Source organism: Macaca mulatta, chromosome 7, assembly GCF_049350105.2.
Source record: "Macaca mulatta isolate MMU2019108-1 chromosome 7, T2T-MMU8v2.0, whole genome shotgun sequence".
Taxonomy (NCBI): Eukaryota; Metazoa; Chordata; class Mammalia; order Primates; family Cercopithecidae; genus Macaca; species Macaca mulatta.
The window spans coordinates 5601576-5616206 of record NC_133412.1 but is presented as its reverse complement, the minus strand read 5'-3'; the positions used below and the strand labels follow the sequence as shown (position 1 = coordinate 5616206).

Sequence of the window (14631 nt, the reverse complement as noted above, 5' to 3'; positions counted from 1 at the left end):
GCCTCTCTGGACAGTGGCTATAACCTATAGCCTTGCCCAGTACGACTTAGCGTTTGGTACTGGCTGTGCCTTTCATGGGACGCTTGCTTATCCTGATCGATGGCCTGAAGCCGAACTGTCCAGCTTACATCCAGGTATCTTTCTCAAAGAGTACTTGTTTATACTGTAAGACACTCTGTGGATCCTGTCTTACCTGTGTCTAGTTTATTTCTACCAAGGTAACCACGCTTTAGGAGAGTGCTAAGTAGGAGAAAAGTGATGTCCATGTGTGTTCGTCAAGTGAAATACAGAGGAGGCAACTCAACACAATGTGTGTAATGGCATTAGTAATGTATTACTAACCAATCACAGTAAGAAGAGGCCAGCATTCTTTGAAGTGCCAATGAAAAGGGAAGAGCTCTCCAGGCCACAAACTCATAAGCAGCAGGGGTGGTGGAGGAGCCACTAGGGAAAGACATACTATTGTGCCATTTGGCTGAAGTCTTTATGGGTGTATTTGTCAGGTTTTTTTTCCAGCGAGACAGAACTACAGGGAGGTAGATAGGTAGGTAGACAGATACGTAGTTGGAGAGTTGATAGATAGACAATAGTTAGATGAATGGCATTTTGTTTTGGGATTTACTCGTGTAACATTGTAGAGTCGGAGAATTCCCGAGACAGCCATCTGCGAGTTTAAGGACCTTGGATGCTGTAGCGTGATGGCTCAGTCTAAAGCTGAAATCTTCAGAACCAGGGAAGCTCTTGGTGTAATTCTCAGTTTGGGACCAATGGCCTGAGAATCCAGGGCATTTACTGGTATAAGTTCTGGAGTTTCAAGGTCATAGATTATGGAGATTTATTTTCCAAGAGCAGGAAACGGAGTATACTTTCTCCTGGAGAGAGACCGGAAAACTTTTTAAATTTTTTTTCGTTTTTGGTTTTATTTGGTCCCCAAGGAGATTGTATGCTGCCTTTCCTCATTGAGGGTGGGTTTTTCCCACTAAATTCCCTGACTCATACCAACCTCCTCTGGAAACACCCTGGCGGACACACCCAGAAGTAATGCTTTACCAATTCTCTAGGTATTCTTTAATCCAGTCAGCACCTTAAATTAACCATGACAAGTCCAGCACCTTTCTAGTTGGCACCTATATGTATCACCTTAAGCCATAACTAATCTTTAGATACAGACAATAACAAGGCAATAGTTCTACCTAACATGATGCAACCATCCTGTGTGCAACCGAAACACACTATACTATTTGTCTTAAGAGCAGTGGAAGTTTGTGGGTGATGTTTACTCTTCTCCTGATACCCCATAACTTCAATACAAGTATGTGAAATTCCTAACACTTAACTGTAGTATCAAGTTAACACATTTTGTGTTTTGTGATAAAAGAATAAGAGAGAAATAAAAACAATGTTATTTGCCTAGTATATTGATATATAACATGCAAATGTATTCTTTTTTTTTCTGTGTTTTTATGCTTGTATTATGCATATGTCTGAATCCATATTTTTTTTCTTTTTTTCTTTCTTTTTTTTTTATTATTATTATACTTTAAGTTCTAGGGTACATATGCATAACGTGCAGGTTTGTTACATATGTATACTTGTGCCATGTTGCTGAGCTGCACCCATCAACTCGTCAGCACCCATCAACTCATCATTTACATCAGGTATGACTCCCAATGCAATCCCTCCCCCCTCCCCCATCCCCCCTCCCCATGATAGGCCCCGGTGTGTGATTTTCCCCTTCCTGAGTCCAAGTGATCTCATTGTTCAGTTCCCACCTATGAGTGAGAACATGCGGTGTTTGGTTTTCTGTTCTTGTGATAGTTTGCTAAGAATGATGATTCAGTATGGCAATTCCTCAAGGATCTAGAACTAGATGTACCATATGACCCAGCCATCCCATTACTGGGTATATACCCAAAGGATTATAAATCATGCTGCTATAAAGACACATGCAGACGTATGTTTATTGTGGCACTATTCACAATAGCAAAGACTTGGAATCAACCCAAATGTCCATCAGTGACAGACTGGATTAAGAAAACATGGATGCAAATGTATTCTCAACAAAGTAGGTAGGAAATACTAGTGACAATTTTAATCCTTGTTTCTGTAACTGGTCACCTGGTCCTGTCTGGTATGTATGTATGTATTTATTTGATTTTATTTTTTATTTTTTATTTTTTGACACAGAATCTCACTCTGTCTCCCAGACTGGAATGCAGTGACGTGATCTTGGCTCACTGCAAACTCCGCCTCCCTGGTTCACACCATTCTTCTGCCTAAGCCTGCTGAGTAGCTGGGACCACAGGCATCTGCCATCACACCCAGCTAATTTTTTGTATTTTTAGTAGAGATGGGATTTCACCGTGTTAGCCAGGATGGTCTCAATCTCTTGACCATGTGATCCATCCGCCTCGGCCTCCCAAAGTGCTGGGATTACAGGCGTGAGCCACTGTGCCTGGCCCTGTCTGGTATTTATAACTCCCTTCTACTGCTACTCATTGTGTATTCTCTTTGTCTTCAGCAAGCCACTTTGCTGGTCCTGGGTCTCTACCTGGCAGGGTGATGCAAACCTTCATTCCTGAAACATCTGGAACAGTTGTATTCTTGTCTGGAATAGTTGTAATAATCCATTGAACTTAATAACAGGGAATAGTAATACTAAGACTTTGTTTTAGTCCATTTTCTGTTACTGATAACAGAATACCTGAAACTGGGTAGTTGATAAAGAAAACACATGTATTTCATACAGTTATGGAGACTGAAAAGTCCAAGGGTGACAGGTTGTATGTGGCGAGATCCTGTTGCTGGTTGGGACTCTCTGAAGAGTTCTGAAGTCTACAGGGTATCATATGGCAATGGAGTAGCGCTTGCTGACACGCAAGATCATGTCTCCCTTCTTATAAGCCACTCTTCTCTCATAATAGACTATTAATCTTTAAATATTAATGTATTGACCCATGAAGGGATTAATTCACTGATGGGGTCAAACTCTTCATGATCCAATCACCTTTTAAAGGCCTCACAATTCAACACTGCCATGTTAGGGATGAAATTTCAGCATAAATTTGGAAAGGAAGCAATATTCCAGCCCTAGCACTGCACTTCTGACTCTCTAAAAATCACACCTGTCACAAAAGTTTTATTTCATTCCTATACTTCCAAGGCTTAAATTGTTCCAGCACCAACAGAAAGTTCTAAAATCTAAAGTCTCCTCTGTCAGCCCATGAAATCAAAACAAGTTTTCTTGAGACAAAACTCAGCAGTTGGGTTGTTAATGCCCACTGGGTTCATGTTGGCTGCTGCCCAGATAGAGCCACTTTACCAAGATAAAGGAATTACTATAGAGAAAATTTTATACATGTAGAGCCAGCTAAAAGAGAGAGCAGAGTTTTCATATTACTCAAAACTGCTTCTCCAAATACTCAGAGGCTGGAGTTTTTATAGATAGTTTTGTGGGCAGAGGGTTAGAGAAAGGGACATGCTGATTGGTTGGGTCAGGGTTGAACTCTTAGGAAGTCAAAGCCATCTTCTTTGCTGACTCAGCTCCTGGGTGGGGGCCACATATCCAGATGAGCCAGTTTACTGGTTTGGGTGGCACCCACTGATCTGTCAGAATGCAAGTTATGAGAAATACCTCAAACACCAACCTTAGGTTTTACAATAGTAATGTTATGTATAGGAGCCATTGGGGAGTTAATTAATCTTGTGGCCTCTGATTGTATGACTACGGAGCCATGCTTTCTCATACGGTGGTTAATTTGTTAGTTTTACAAAGGTGATTGTGGTCCCCAAACAATGAGTGGTTTTGTTTCAGGGAGGAGCTGTTATTATCTTTGTTTCAAAATTAAGCTACAAAGTAAATTTCTTCCAAAGTGGGTTTTGTTTTTGCCCAGGAATAAACAAGGGCTGCTTGGAGGTTGAATGCAAGATGAAGTCACTTAGGTCATTATCTCTCTCCCTGTCATAATTTTCTCAATTACTGTTTTTGCAAACGAGATTTCAATTTCCCCTTCTGAGTTTCATTGCATCTTATTCTTAAGGTGTGAGGTACAGACTTGGGAAAAGGCCAAAGACCATTCTTCCTGCTGACAAGGGGTATACTTGAGGTAGGGTTTGGCCCCAGAGTAGTTCAATGCATCTATTTTTTTTTCTGTCACTTGCACTTTTGTGTCACGTGTTAGAATCCATTGTTTCACATAAGGCCATGAAAATCTATTCCTGTGTTCTCTTCTGTGGGATTTTTAGTATTAGCTCTTACAGTTAGCCACGTATTCTATTTTGAGTCAAATACATATATGGTACAGGAAAGAGTTAAACTTCCATGTGGATATCCCTTTCTCCCAGCAGCATTTGTTGAGAAACTATTTTTTCCTCTTGAATCAAATTTTCAACCTTGAAAATAAGTTTGGCCTATATATAAAGATGGATTTTGGCGTGCTCAACTCCATTCTGTTGGCTTGTATGTCTTTCCTTACGTTATGTGAGTTTTCCGTGGATGCTCTTTGTAGGTTTAGTAAGTTTTCTTCTATGCCTAACTTTCCCAGAGCTTTTACCATGAATGGGTTTGGAATTTGTCAAATACCTTTTCTGCATCTTTAGAGGTGACCATGAGTCTTTTTAAAAAATTCTATTACTATAGTTTATAACACCAGTTGTTTTGTATGTTTAACCAAACTTACATTGCAAGGATAAATAGTTTTGCTCCTGGTGTATAATCCTTTTTATATGTTACTAGTTAATTTTGATAGTACTTCCTTGATACTTTTTACCTAGTTCATATTAGTCTGTAATTTTCCTTTCTGGAAATGTCTTTGTCTAGCTGTGGTGTCAGGGAACACTGGCTTCATACAGTGCATTGGGAAAAGTTCTCTACTCGTCTGATTTTATTGATTGTTATTAATGCTGAAAGGCTTTGAATAACACACCAGTGAAGTCATCTTGACCTGGACAGAAATTGAATCCTTACAAGAATTCTAGGAGCTTGGAAGGGGATCCTTCCCCAGGTGAGCCTTCCCTTGAACTCTCTGCCACGTATCTGACCCAGAGAAACTGTAAGTACTATGTAGGGCTGGGTTTGAAAGTCTGAACTGTGTAGTACTATGTTATACAACGATCAATCGGTAATATGCCTGATAGTAAATATAATGTGGTATCTTCTATTAGATCCTTGAACAGAAAAATGACATTAGTGGAAAACCTGGTAAAATATGAAGAAAATCTATTTCAGTTAATAGTTTTGTACCACCGTCAATTTCTGAGTTTTCATAAATATGCTATGGTGATATAAGGTGTTCACATTTCAGGAAGCTGTAGGATATATGAAACTCTATTATTTTTACTACTTTCTGTAAAACTAAAATTATGATGAAAGCATTTCTTAAAATGTAATATTCAGGTACCAAAAAATAAAACAACAATAACAGAGACAGATTTAAACCACAGTAAAGCCACAGATCAGAGGATGAATGGAGATGTAGGGAGACTATGGCAAAGTAGCTTGCCTTATTATGCCCCATTCCTACGCAGGGCACCTGCTTCAGAAAGACATCGTCAGGCTTCAGGGACACTCATCCATTTTCTTCTTCCAATCACACCATTATCCAGTTACCAATTCCTGTGTTTGTAACCACTTTTCCAAGGAAAGATACCTTTCTCACATATGTTAGAAGGCCCTGTTTGCAGGCACTTTCTGGCAGTGTCTTTGTAGGATCTCAGTATAAAGACATTTTAGAAGACATGACTTCCAGGCATTAGAAGAGAAGACTGAGAAACACCAGTGATGGGGAACATATATATTTCTGCATTAAGCGTGTTTTCTTAGTACAGATTCCTTTTTTTCCCAAGTTTTGCAAGAATACGATGCCTTAAGCCTTTGAGAAAACACTGTGATAATTCAGTTTTCTTCATAATGCAGACTCCATCACAAATTTATGGGACCACACATTCTCTTGACACTCACGTCATGGATCTATATTGTCCTTTGGTATATTAGTGTGTTCTCATGAAGCTGATAAAGACATACCTAAGACTGGGTAATGTATATTATAAAGGAAAGAGGTTTAATTGGCTCACAGTTTCACATGGTCGGGGAGGCCTCACCATCATGGCAGAAGGTGAATGAGAAGGAAAGTCACATCCTACATAATGGCAGACAGGAGAACTTGTGCAAGGGAACTCCCATTTATAAAACCATCAAATCTTGTGAGACTTATTTACTACCATGAGAAGAGTATGGGGAAAACTGTTCCCATGATTCCATTTTCTTTACCTGGCCCTGCCCTTGACATATGGGGATTATTACAATTTCAGGTGAGATTTGGGTGGGGACACAATGAAATCATTTCAAGTGACAAGCCCAAAAGCCACAGAGTAGACATTATCATGGAAGAAAGTTAACTAGATATGAGAGAAGTTTATAATCATGGAGCTGTAGATTAATTCCTGCTCAAAAAGATGTGGAAATGAACCTTTAGACATCAGATGTATGAAGGTGAGGCATGTTAGTGATACAGAGTGTGTTGTGAAGAGGTGGAAATAGCCTAATAGAAAAAAGGAACGAACAGCAAGTACAACATACCCCAGCCCACCTTCCTGTGATCTAAGAGATGGACACAAGCTGAGTGCTGACTGCAGATGTGCTGGCTAAACAAAGAACCCCACAGCAAGGGGACTGTCCCCTCTTCCCCAACACAGCTCCCTGTTCACAGACCACACCACTTTATGGAGGAGCACCAGGGATGTTCCGGAAGCCATGCCCACAAAGCATACTAAGCCATGGCACTGCATAGTACACTCCCAAGGACATCTGCAAAGTCAAGACTCTTGCATTTTCAGACCATGATCACGGGCTACATTCTCCATACCATATTCATAGCTTCAGCGAGAAAACAAACTCCTGGGTCCTGGATACCTAGAGTGAGAGACGCAGCTGACCTTGACCGTATTTCTCACTTCTCAGAAGATTGTAGCAGTAATTCAGGTGCTATTATTTGGGGCATTTATAATTCAGTAAACCTTCTTAAGCCTCTAATCTTACAATTCACCCCATAGGAAAGGACAGTTTCATTTAAATTGGTGATCTTAAGTCATGGAGATTTGCTCTTTTTATTATAACAGGAGTTTCTATAAAGTAAGTAACTTGTACAATCCCATTTTCTTCTTCATTTCAATGCACACATCTGGTCTATTATGATGTGTACTGTGAAGATCATCCATGACTAAATTCTTGAGGGAAAAAAAAAATCACCAAGTGGCAGACCAGGAAGGAGAGAGAAGTAGATTGTAGAAGGACAGACTCATCTCTAGGTGGCAAGAGGGTCGATGAACTCTGAGTGCTCAGGGTTAAGACTGGAAAAGTGATAGACTTGAAACTCTGCTACCATGATGTCCGAGGCACAGAGGACACAGTGCTGAGCACTAAGCTGGCAAACATTACTATGATAGTGTGGAAAATATGATTTGTATTGAGTCTGGATTGGCCACCAGAATTCTCAGAAAGGTGCCACTGAAAACACCCCATCATCTGACCATGTCCTTAGGCAAGAACCCAACGCTGTCTCCGCCCTCTAGTCTGAATAAAGGGTGTATGATTCCTCTACTGGAGATTAGGGCTTCCTGTTCACTCAATTGAGCCCTAGTAGAAGCTGAAACTCTCAGTGCAAATATGCTCTACATATTCTAAATTATACGCTATGTGAGTTTCTTGTTCATTCAGTGCACTCTTTGGGGAACACCAAAACCTGTTTCATTTTCTAAGTATCAACAAGTGGAGCTGACAAGAGTAACAAGTGGTCAGAGCAAAGCATTCCATGAAAACTGCAATGCACGTGCATCTCCATTCCCTGCTTACAGTGAGATTCACGTGATCCTCATTTATGGGATATGAAGGATAAAAGGAGAGGGAGAAAGAGATAAGTATGTTGTTGATCTGGATGAAGAATCAGATTTGGAAAGCAACTTAGAATAATCTCTGCTTATATTTCTAAGATTAAGGCAAAAAGTCTCAAGATAACAGAATTTTCTGCCTTCAGAGAGCAGCACTCTGCTGGAAACTGGGTCCTGGATGTTTACAGTGTGCCTCTCAATGGGATACTTATTTATCCTGTTGGATACCCCGAAGCATAAGTCTTTGACGCAGCATCCTTCTCACAGGATATTTGTTTACACTGTCAGACACCCTTATGGCACTTGTCGAACCTGTGTCCACTCCATTTCCACCAAGGTAGCCACTGTCTAGGAGAGCTCCGAGTTGGCAAAAAGTTGAGTTCACATGTGCTGGTCACATGAGACATGAGGAAGCAACTCAACAAAGCAAAGGTATTTCTTGCAGGTGGGGATCACTGGGCACCGTTGTAGGGTCTAACTGACACATTCGGTCTTCTCCAATCTGCAAGTTTCATAGTCTCCACTTATTTTTCTTGACCTTGACCCTTTTCAAATGTACAGGTCAGATATTTTGTATTTTGTAAGATGTCCCACAATATGGATTTGTCTCATGATTTGTCATGATTAAACTAGGGACATGTATACATTAAACACCTGTCATCTAAGTTTGCAGACAAGAAGAACTAAACATTATGGATGTTAGAAATATAAACAGAGATAAATATAACAAACACAAATTAGAGGGTAGCAAATAATTTCACAGTCATGGCGACCTTAGGGGATTAAGGAAGATGATTAAGCTAAGGAGATCCATTAACGGCCATGAACACATTGCTCATGTTCTATTTTATAAGGTCAGCAGTGACTTTAAATAAAAAGAAGCCTTATACATTTAAGAATCGTTTGGGGTTTACAGAATTGTTTTAAATGTAGTATATAGATTTTCCATATATCCCACTACAGTTGTTCTTTTTATTAACTTCTTAATGTAGGACATTTGTCAGAATTAACCAATTTTAAACATTATCATTAACTACTCTTCATACTTGATTCAGATTTTCTTATGTTTCACTTAATTTTTAATTTCTGTTCCAGGATCTCACCCAGGATACCTCAGCACGGTTGGGTATCATGTCTCCTTAGACTTCTCTGACTGTCACAGTTTCTTAGAATTTTCCAGTTTTTGATTACATTGACATTCCTAATGTGGGATTTCTCTGAGGTTTTTTTCATGATAAGACTAGATTTGTGGGTTTGGGAGAGGAAGATGACAGAGGAAAGGTGCCATTCTCCTCACATCATACCAAGGACACAGGCTCTCAACAGGCTTTATCATTATTAATGTTAATTTAATCAACTAGATGAAGTCATTTTTATCAAATTATCACACAGTGTGAAATTATTATTATTTTTCCTTTTCCCCATGGAATGTTTCAGAACAAAGTCACTAACACAACACACATTTAAGAAGTGGGGAGTCATGGGCCAAGCACGATGGCTCATGCCTGTAATCCCAGCACTGTGGGAGGCTGAGGCAGGTGGATCACCTGAGGTCAGGAGTTCGAGACCAGCGTGGCTAACATGGCGAAACCTCTAAAAATACAAAAATTAGCTAGGCACAGTGCACGTGCCTGTACTCCCAGCTACTCCGGAGGCTGAGGCAGGAGAATCACTTGAACCTGGAAGGCAGAGGTTGAGGTGAGCTGAGATCATGCCACTGCACTCCAGCCTGTGCAACAGAGCGAGACTCCACACTCTATCTCAAACTAAAAAAAATGTGGGGATGTATGATCTACCTTCTTATTGGCAGAATGTCTACAAATTTATTTGAACCCTCAACCATAAACATGTGTCTATTCTATTACATATTTATTCATTTATACATAAATTATTGATATCATCTGAACATGGATATTAATTTTATACTTTACATATGCTAATTTATTTGATTGCTCAAATTGTTGCATAGTTGACTATTGGAAGGTTTTTTAGTTGTCCCTGGTATAATTTTGAAATACCCACATAATTAAGGTTCAGTGTTGTATGGTTGGTTGGTTTTGTTGTTGTTCAGCATTTTCTTTAACCACTACTAGGTGCTCCAGGCAACTCTGTATTTAATTGTACTCCAGGCTAACTGTATAATTGTGTAATTTCTGCTAATGTTTCCAATACCATATGATCTAATCCAGCACCACATGAATGATGTGTGTAGTCTCTTACTCTCCTTGTGAAGAATTTGATGCTGGTCTCGTAATCATACTGCCTGAACATACATGCACAGTGGTTTCAGAAGAGGTAACTTATACCCCAATGGGAAACAATTTTACCAAGTAAAGTACAGCACTTAGGTATAAATACTTTGGCTTTTAGCCTTGGCATGTCCACTTATTACCCAAGTTACTTAGGCCCATTGCTTTCCCCCACTTTCTTTAGTGAGGTTATTCCATAAATTCAGAACATAGTTATATTACTTTTGGGGATATTCCTCCTTGTAAACCCTCTACCTACAAAGTAAGGTTTTTAAATTTGCATAATTTAGTACACTCTTTGTGTTATAAAGTTCTTCAGGATTCAGAAAACATTATTATGTATCCACCAATACAGTATCAGAGAGAGTGATTTCACTGCCCCAAAGAAACCTCCTGTATTTCACTGATTCCACCTTTCTCTCTCGCAAGCCCCCCCTTACCACCAGACTCTTTGCTATCACTATACTTTTTTCCTTTTCTAGAGAGTCATATAGGTAGAATTACATAGTATTTTGCCTTTTCCAACTTGTATTTTTTCACATAGCAATATACCTTTTAGATTTTTGGAGTATATATCATGTTTTTTTAGACTTCACATCCCCTATTGTTGCAGGACAGGTGAGCCCCAAATTTGGGGCTTCAAGTGGCAGGGTTCTTGGCTTTGCCCAGGAAAGTATTTACGGGCAAGCCAGTGGTGATAGATGGCAGTCTTTTATTGAACAGTACTGCTCCATTAAGAGCAGGGCTAACTCATAGGCGTTGCGTCAGTTGGTAACCTATGGGCTCTTATCAACTATCTTTCCACTAAGGTAAAATACTTTCAATTACATGGAAGTTGAGGGGTGAACCAATGAAACTTAATGGCAGGTGATTCAGAACTTTCCAGGACAGGAGCAGTAACTTCTGGGTTGTTGCCATGGAAAGAGGTGGTAAATTCCTGGTTGTTGGCATGGAATTTGTAAACAGTCATGCGCTGGAGGGAATGTCTCATGCCGGTGAACAGTGAGGACAACCAGGGATCCCTTTGTCTTCTTTTGCCGGTTTCTTCACTAGATGCTGTCTAGACCAGATCTTATTTTGATCAGCAGGATTGTGACTAGAAAACAACTTGCCAGTCTCCTGCCTCATAATGGCAGAAGGCATTGAGTGTCTTTTCCTGTGATTCGGATATGACTGTAGCTTTTATGGAGAATTGGGTATTTGAATAATTTCCATTTTTGATTGAGATATATGCCTTTTTATTTTTGAGCTCTTAAGATGTGTTGCTGTATATTATTAACAATAGACCGTTATCACCTATAAAACTTGCAAATACTTGCTTTTTAATTTAACTTAAGTTTAAGGGTACATGTGCACATTTGTTACATAGGTAAACTTGTGTCATGGTGGTTTGTTGTAGATTATTTCATCACCAATGTACTAAAGCCTAGTACCCCTTAGTTATCTTTTCTGATCCTCTCTCGCCTCCCACCCTCTGATAAACCTCAGTGTGTGTTGTTCCCCACTGTGTGTTTATGTGTTCTTGTCATTTAACTCTCACTTATAAGAGAAAAAACATGGTATTTGGTTTTCTGTTCCTGCATTAGTTTGCTAAGGATAATAGCCTCCAGCGCCATCCATTTTCGTGTTAAAGACATGATACTTTTTATGGCTGCATAGTATTCCGTGGTGTGTATGTTCCACATTTTCTTTATGCAGTCCACCATTGATGGGCATTTAGGTTGATTCCACATTCTTACTATTGTGAATAGTGCTGCAATGAACCTATGCATGCATGTGTCTTCTTCACAGGACACTTTTTATTTCTTTGGGTATATGCTCAGTAATGGGATTGCTGGGTTAAATGATATTTCTGTTTTTAGGTCTTCTTGTAGTCTCCACACTGCCTTCCACAATGGTTGAACTAATTTAGACGTCCATTGACGGCGTGTAAGTAATTGCTTTTTCCAAACCTTGCCAGTATCTATTTCTTGACTATTTAGTAATAGCCATTCTGACTGGTGTTAGATGGTATCACATTGTGATTTTTAATTGCATTTCTTTCAGGATCGGTGAGGTTGAGCTTTTCTTCATATGATTGTTAGCCACATATATATCTTCTGTTGAAAGTGTCTGTTCGTGTCCTTTGCCCTCTTTTTTTATGGAGTTGTTTTTTTTTTCTTGAACATTTGTTTAAGTTCCTTATAGATCCTGCATATTAGACTTTGGTCATATGCATAGGTTGCAAAACTTTTCTCCCATTCTGTAGGTTGTCTGTTCATTCTCTAGATAGTTTTCTTTTGCTGCGCAGAAGCCCTTAAGTTTAATTAGGTTTCATTTGCCAATATTTGCTTTTGTTTGCAAATATTTGCTCCCATTCTTTGGGTGTCTTTATTTTTGTTGGTGCAGTGTGAATCACAAAAGTTTCACATTCTAATGACGTTTAATATGCCTGATTCTTCTTCTTCCCTTTTGCTTTCGGCATCATATCTTAGAAAAGATTGTTTAACCTAAGACCACGAAGATGTATTCCTGTGTTATTTTCTACATTTTGGGACTGTTTAGCTATTATATATAGATATATGATCCTTTTGAGCCACTTACATTTTCAGTGTGAGGCAGGAGTTCGACTTGAATGGAATATACACTTGCTTAGAAATATTTTATTAGAAATATTTATCCATATATAATTTATTTGGTGACATTGTAAAATTATTTCACTATAAATGTATGTATTCATTTTTTGAGCCTTATATTCTATTACATTGATCAACATCTATATTCTTATACCAGTTCTATAAATCTTGATTAGTATTACTTTGCAGTGAGTTTTGAAATCAGGAATTATGTATCTCCCACGCCAACCTTTTTTCTCCTTTCTCAAAATAATTTAGGCTACTCTGGGTCTATTGCATTATATATGAACTTTCGATAAGCTTTGTGAATTTAGAGGAAGGGAGTGTCACCTGGGATTTCGATAGAGGTTGCATTAAATCTATAGATCCCTTTGGAGAATATTGCCAGCCTGGCAACATTAGCCTTTATAAGCAGTGAATAGTCAAAATTTTTTTCCGTTTTTTTTCAAAATATTTTCTATAGTTTTTGTGTATATATCTTATACTTAATTTGATAAACTTATTTTTGATGTCATCTCAAATGGAACATTCTGAGTTTTTTGTTTTAGATTATTAATTGCTAGCATATAGAAATTCAGAGGATTTTATATCTTCACCTTGTATACTGCAAGTTTGTTGAACTCATTTCTAAATTCTAAACATATTTGATTGAGTCCTTTAGAAGTTTTATACATAAGATCATGTCATATGCCAACAGAGTTTGACTTCCTTTCCATCCTCGAAGCCTTATATTTATGTTTCTAGACTAACTGTCATGTCTGTATCCTCTAGTACAATGTTGAAAACAAGTGTCAAGAGTGGAAATCCGTGTCTTGTTTCTAATCTTGGAGAAATTAGTGAACGTTTCAGATAACTTATGATGATACTTTAGTTTTTCACGGATCCCCTTTAAAAGGGAGACAGTTCCCTTATCTGCGTCATTTGCTGCATATTTTTCTCATAAGGAGTTGGAAAATTCTCAAGTGCCTATGCATCTTCTGAGATGATTATGTGGTTTTTGTTCTTTATTATATGAATACAGTGCATAGCACTAGTTGTATGTTGAACCAAATTTTGCTTTCCTGAGGTAAATACCCTTGATATAGCATACAATACTTTTTACATGTTTCTGCTTTGTTTTACTAACATTTCCTTGATGATTTTTGTCCCTGTATTCATAAGGTATATTGTTCTTCATTTTCCCTATTTGAAGTGTCTTTGTCTGGCTGCAGTATCAGGGTAAACTAACTCAGTATACAATGAGAAATCATGTTTTCTCCACTTTTTTGGAATAATTTGTAATAAATTAGTATTAATTTTTTTTAAATGATTATGATAATTCACTGATGAATTCTTCTTGATGAGGTCAGAGAGGTTAATCCTAAGAATGGTTACATGAGCTTGGAAGGAGACCCTTCCGCAGCTGAGCCTTAGCCTGGGCCATCACCTACATCTGGACTGAAGACCCAGAGAAACTGTGAGTAATATGTGTGTGGTTTTGAACCACTAAGATGTATAGTAGTCTGTTATGCACCAAGTCTTAAGTAATATACCTGACAGTAATTGCAATGCGGTATTCTAGATTAGGTCTTAGAACAGATAAATATATCATTATTAGAAACTCTGGTAAAATATGAAGGAAATCTGTAGATCAGTTAATAGTTTTGAAACATAGTGAAATTCTTAGTTTTCATGAATATACTATAGTTATTATAGTAACATTTTAGTTAGCTGAAGGGTATATGAAACTGTCTGTTCTACCTGTGTATCTTTTTGTAAATCTGCAATTATTTCAAAATCTGTTTTCTAAAATTATTATATCTTTAAAAAGAAAACAAAGACATAAGCAAAAATCTTTGGCTTCCAGAGATGAATGGGTACATAGGGAGAGAATAGAAAACGAG

General features: G+C 38.3%; 1 long non-coding RNA gene across 1 annotated transcript; it reads left to right on the top strand.

Annotated features, from left to right (window-relative positions):
- LOC144329823 (uncharacterized) lies at positions 1–12066 on the top strand. Its single transcript, XR_013395464.1, has 3 exons — positions 1–134; positions 1546–1658; positions 11996–12066. It is a non-coding gene; the product is annotated as an uncharacterized LOC144329823 (long non-coding RNA).
- Positions 12067–14631: the final 2565 nt, after the last annotated feature.